The sequence below is a fragment of the Cryptotermes secundus genome, unplaced genomic scaffold (genome assembly GCF_002891405.2).
Source record: "Cryptotermes secundus unplaced genomic scaffold, Csec_1.0 scaffold543, whole genome shotgun sequence".
NCBI classification, from domain to species: Eukaryota; Metazoa; Arthropoda; class Insecta; order Blattodea; family Kalotermitidae; genus Cryptotermes; species Cryptotermes secundus.
This window is the reverse complement of record NW_019729900.1, coordinates 518,815-524,988: the sequence shown is the minus strand read 5'-3', so window position 1 is coordinate 524,988 and position 6,174 is coordinate 518,815. Positions and strand designations below refer to the sequence as shown.

The 6,174-nt window shown below is 43.3% G+C and overlaps 1 protein-coding gene and 1 long non-coding RNA gene across 2 annotated transcripts in view; one reads left to right on the top strand and one right to left on the bottom strand.

The window, feature by feature from the left end:
- The window catches only part of LOC117282420, an 80,639-nt gene extending 75,866 nt beyond the window's left edge, over nucleotides 1–4,773 (top strand). Inside the window, exon 3 of the long non-coding RNA XR_004513156.1 lies at nucleotides 4,371–4,773. This is a non-coding gene — a long non-coding RNA (uncharacterized LOC117282420). The remainder of the gene's footprint in view (nucleotides 1–4,370) is intronic.
- The window catches only part of LOC111865758 (UPF0489 protein C5orf22 homolog), an 814,265-nt gene that overhangs the window by 557,269 nt on the left and 250,822 nt on the right, over nucleotides 1–6,174 (bottom strand). The window lies entirely within an intron of this gene.

Genomic DNA, 6,174 nt, shown 5'->3' with positions numbered 1-6,174 from the left:
AATCTCTTTTGGAATTTCGTTTCCATTATCTCATGTGGATTATTATGGGACCACGTATGAATATTTCGTAAATTATTTACACCGTCCCGGGTAAACGACGCCTCATCACTGAATAAAATGACGCTTAACAGTTCGGGATGAGCTTTTATCCAGTGGCACATATCCACACGCTGTGCATGGTCGCCTGGTTCCAGATGTTGTACCCTTTGATCATGGTAAGGATACAACTCTTCATCATGTAAAGTTCGCCACACCTGCATACGTGATCGCCGATGCGACAGGCCATTCTACGAGTGGACAGACGCGGACTTCTCTGAACCATTTCAAGAACGTTCTCTCGTGTGTTTATCATTCGTTCATCCTCCCTTTCAGGGTTCACAGAAACACTCGGAAGAGAACCAGTATCACGCAATGTCTGGTGAATTCGCGTAAATACACTTCGAGATGGAATCCTTCGATCGGGAAAACGCCTTTGGTACTCTTCAACAGCAGCACGTGCATTGCCACCGCAAAATCCATACACAAAATGCATATCACAATATTCCAAGTGTGAAAACACAGAAGGCATTTCAGCAACTCCGCACAATTAACCTACCACCCATTCACGACCCGGCCGCAACGTATACTGAAGGGAGCTTACGGCTAGTGTGAATCACCACACTCAAGGACAAACATAGATAAGACGTCTCAGCTGACAGGTATAGTGCGTGGACCCGCCAGAAGACCACACTTTCTCGGGCCATTATCTCCGTAACCGTTCAACTTTGGACATAGGTGTTTTGGGTTATATCGGCATACTTTACATAAGGAACACACTCCCGAAGTTTGGCACATTCCTCCTGGGACACCCTGTATATACACGTATGTGTATATAGGAAAACGGATTAACCCGAATTTTCGGAACGTCGGAGACGCCAGTGTGTAGCCACGGATTATTTGAGAGTTTATCTAGTTAAACATTCACCATAAAGGGTAAAGTTGACCCTCTGCTTAATTAATTAAGCACAAAGGCATTAAAACGTATGGGTAAGTGGAGGTATAGCTCCACGGGATTTCAATAGTCAGCTTCATACCCCGGTCGCTTTATCCTCGGAGAAAGAGTCCCAGGTAGCCATTGGATAGGAGGCTGGGTGAGCCCTAGGACCGGTCTGAACGCTGTGGAGAAAAAAAATTGTTGCACTGCCGGGAATCGAACCCGGGCCGTTTCAATTGATCTAGTCCTGCCAGCCGCAGTATGGTCCTTGTGTCGACTCAGCCTCTAACAGAAATGATTACCAGGAATCTTCCTGGGGGTAAAGGGCGGCCGGGGCGTAAGGCTAACAAACTCACCGCCATCAGCCAATTGTCTAGAAAATGTGGGAGCCTCGACGTCTCACAACCCTATGGGCCTCCACGGCCTGTTACAAGGATAACTTTACCTCTTTTGCCTTATTCATAATCACACAAATATGCGTTCCATGTGTGTGCATTGCACATTCGCAGGGCGTAACAGCTGTCACACACAATCTCAACGTTTGGCACTGTTGCCGTGTTGGTAATTCTAAAACAAAAAGAAAGCAGTGCTTCCTACAGATATCCAGTCACGTTTAGTACCATATTTCAGTGAGCCCTTAATTATGGGCAACAAACGCAAAACAAAATAAGTACGTGTATTTCAAGTGGCTGTCATGTCGTTTGTGCACTAATGTGACCCTATAAAAGTTGTACCAAGCTGGTTAGAGTAGCGGTAACGCTGTAGACTTGTATTCGGGAGATGTCCGTTTCGAATCCCGGTTGGGAGACCGGGTATCCTGACTGAGAGAATTTTGGTGATTCTCCCCAGCCCCTCCAGCTAAATGCTGAGACTACCTGGGACAGGTCACGGCCACATCCATCCACATCTTCAAATCGGCACTCCTCAATCATCTTGCCATTCCACGACATATTGACGTCATAAAATAAACCACAAACAAAATGTAATAATNGACCTTCTTCAAAATGCAATATTATTCGAATGTTTGTAAGTACATAATTTTTTGGGATCATAGACGACATGAAATGGCAGCTGTGCTTGAGAAATTTTTGACTTAATTGAAGTCCAGACTTCGAACAAACGATGGTCTATCCTGCTTCTAAATGTATGAAATTATGCTGCACACGTGACACAGTTCACTTTCCAACACAACAAGTTCAACTGTGGAAGGCGGTGACAAGGTAACAATACAACAGTCGACGTAATTTGAAGCCATCTCACTGGGCCTCAACGCACGCAGCTCGGAATCGTCTCTTCGCCCTTCTTTTCTTCATTCTGTTCTTCATAATTTCCTACCCTTCCAATATTTCGCACAGCTACAGCAATCTAGCGGTGAGTCTCAGAAACCCTAACGTCATGCTCCATATGGACATTTTCAACCTTGTATTCAAGTCTCTAGTTGTTTATAAAGCAGCGTAATTCCCGTTGAAAATCCAACGGAAAGCTTCATTATTTTTCATCTCAACTGTTTTCTTAGTGTTTATAGCTTCATCACAGTTTAAATGCTTCACAATAAGGTTTAAACGCTAACACACACACACACACACACACACAAAAAAAACAAATACGAGACCTCAATAGCACTACACTGCAAAGGAGAGGGGCGAGGCAATTAGAAAAGACGTAACTCATATAGGTTTTATTGTGCAGGCGAAAAACTTCGGCGTAATTTCTGGGCATCGCTTACCGTTGCCGTAGGTACGACGACGCCGGAAGTGTCTCTAAACGAACAGTAGAAATGTCAACTGCTCTGTGGGTTACTTTAGGACCCTCCTAGTAACTAGACAGTACAGCGTCGAATGAGGGGAATTATTAACGACCTAAGCGACTGTCATCGTCCCAAGAAGGACTGAGCTATATGTAGTTTGTTCAGAATCGTGATAAGTGTAACTGAATTTGTCCCAAGTGTTCAAACGGTGTACAATGTTACACAACTGTACAAGTTTAACTGAACAATCAAGTAACACGTCGGCTAACACTGAAAGTATCTAACTAACCAACTTCGTGGAGCTGAACCCTTCTTGAGAAGCCGCCAGTTGTGCAGCTACTTAAGAAATACCCAGCATTTTATGAAACCTTAAGGTTCATTACCGTGTTCACAAGAGCCCTCCACTGGTCCCTATCCTGAGCCAGATCGATCCAGTCCATACCATCCCACCCTATTTCTCTAAGATCCATTTTAATATTGTTCACCCACCTACGTCTTGGTCTTCCCAGTGGTCTTTTTCCTTCTGGCTTTCCCACCATTATCCTATATGCATTCATCTTCTCCCATTCGTGCTACATGCCCCGCCCATCTCGTCCTCCTTGACTCGATCATTCTAATTATACTTGGAGAAGAGTACAAGTTATGAAGCTCCTCATTATGCAGTTTTCTCCAACCTCCTGTCACTTCATCTCTCTTCGGTCCAAATATTCTCCTCAACACCCTGTTCTCAAACACCCTCAGTCTATGTTCTTCCCTTAATATCAGAGACCAAAATTCACACCCATGCAGAACCACAGGCAAAAATATAGTTTTGTATATTCTAATTTTTATGTTCTTGGACAGCAGAAGAGAACACAAAAGGTTCTGGACGAATGGTAGCAAGCATTACCCGAGTTCAATCTCCTCTTAATTTTCTCCTGAATCAAGTATTTGATTGGTTACTGCCATTCCCAGATATCTGAAAATAAAATGTCGTAGAGAATATGTGTGCTCTCCTACACGTTACACAAAACTTTTCCTAGGCCTCAACACTGGATCCTACATCGAAACGAGGCGAAATTAGTCAATTTGGCTCCTGCGGAAAATTTAAGGACATGCATCGTCTTACTTCAAGTTCGTCGAACCAAGAAATACGTGTACTACAAATCATATGACGAATTACATGTGCTGAATCCAAATACCAAACTTCCTACCGGTTCATGTTCGTAGCGACACTCATACAGATGAGAATAATTTAAGAACCTTTCTTCCCCGCGAAAGTTGCGCCTCATTACAGGACTGTCCTCTTACCTGCTGCAGCTCCGCCCCTAATGCAAACAATCGGCACTTGCCCTAGACTTCAGTCTGGGAAGGCGTATAAACATGTAACTTTGCTCCGTTACAATAACGGCCATAAAACGGTCAAAAGATTACAAGGTGTGACAAATAAGTTTCGAGACTAAGTTTTTTAAAATTTTACTTTAGAAGCTGTGGATATTAGGAAAAAATTTTTTTTTTTTCAAAATAACCTCCCTCCAGCTTTTTAAAATGTTCCCAGCTCTTCGGTCATTATTCAGAACAGTTTTTAAAATCCTGAACGGGAATGCCTGTCAAAAGTTTGTACACAGATGATTTAATATCCTCAACGTCCGAGAAACGCTTTGCTTTCAGCACACGCTTTGAGTTCCGGAAACAGCCAGAAGTTAGCTGGAGCCAAGTCAGGAGAGATGGCGGATGGTCCATGGCAGAGATGCATTTTCCTGCTGAAAAACTACGACACCCGAAGTGAAGAGCGCCGGCGCGCTGTCGTGGTGAAGAGTCGAGTCATCTCACCACAACTCTCCTCGCTTGCGCCTCACGGCATCAACACTACACCTCCACGTAGATTGTCTGATTAACAGTGGTCCTTTCGGGCACAGATTCGAAGTGGATGTCCAAAAAGCAGGTCAACATTGTTCTTCGATCTCCACTCCTTGGACTGGCGTTTGGACAGCTGGAGATTTCTGCGGTTTAACACAGAATTTCACGTTCACTTTCCGTCCACAATGATATGCAAATACCGGACGAAACCGAAGTAAAACACTTGGGACCACACCTCGACCAAAATCTGACACGGCAGAAACACGTCGAAACAAAATGTCGGAACATAAATTTAAAACTACGAGAAATGCCATGGCTCTTGGCTCTCTCACGGCTCTCTCCAAGCTATACATAGGAAACAAACTTCTACTATACAAGTGTACAATGAAACCCATATGGACATATGGTACTATACAGCTATGGGGCTGTACAAAACCATCAAACACAAAAATATTTCAAAGACTTCAATCCAAATTCTTGCGCTCAGTAACTAAAGCACATCGGTATGCCTCCAACTTTACTATCCACACTGATATGCAAATCCTATTTGTCATAGAAGAAATACACAGATTGTCAACATCGAGAGTAGATTGTAAATATGCAATTAATTAAATAAATAAATAAATAAATACAACTTTCCATTCCATCGTACGCTCCAATTTCATATCTGAGCAAAGCCGACGAAACAGTGATCTAACAAGCTGCTGTTCAACGAATATTGACGCACCTTAACCAGACTTTCCACGTGAGCTCTGTCTAGTTGCGTCACCCAACATTCCAAGTAACAGCGTTGCCAGATCGCCCGGCGCAAAGTATCGAAACTTATTTGCACGACCTTGTAATTGTCACAGATGACTGAACCACAGCAACTCATTTTTTCGTTAAATTAACGTAAAATCGGAACTGCAATACCGACCGGGCTGATGTAGCACAAGACTCTATATTTGTGATGTGGAGGTGATCAGCTTGAATAAAAGCTAGGACACCGATTAACTTGACAAATTTCCTTAGGCCTTCGCATAATTTACTCCAGGTTCATCATTCACTGTTCTTTGTACCATTCGACATACTGGAAAGAAATTGTAAGACAAAATATACCCATGCGCGCACACAGACAGTTGCGGTGTGTTACGGCGTCTGGTGACTTGAAGGCGAGATTAATCCAAAATTGACTTCTGGGATATAAGTCCGTGTCATCATCATCATCAGTAATCTGTCAGACGACAGGTACACAGTCTCTTCCAAAACAATTCCTCCACTTAATGCGATCTAGAGCATTCTCCTTCAAATGACAGTATTCTCTTCTGTCCCCAAGGTCATCCAGCATCTTCTTATGTCTTCTTCCTCGTCTTCTGGTCACTTCTATCTGCCCCTCTATCTCTCCTTCGATAACTTCTTTAGAAGGCAGTTTCTGCGTAAAACATGACCAATCCAATTAGCCTTCCGTTTTCTTATTTCGTGTAGGATATTCCTCTGCTCACGGACTCTAATTAACACTTGTTCATTTCTCACATAATCGGTCCAACTGATCTTCTCCATTCTTCTCCAACACCACATTTCGAAGCTTTCCAGATGTTTCTGATCTACTGCCCTAAGTGTCCATGTTTCAGCCCCA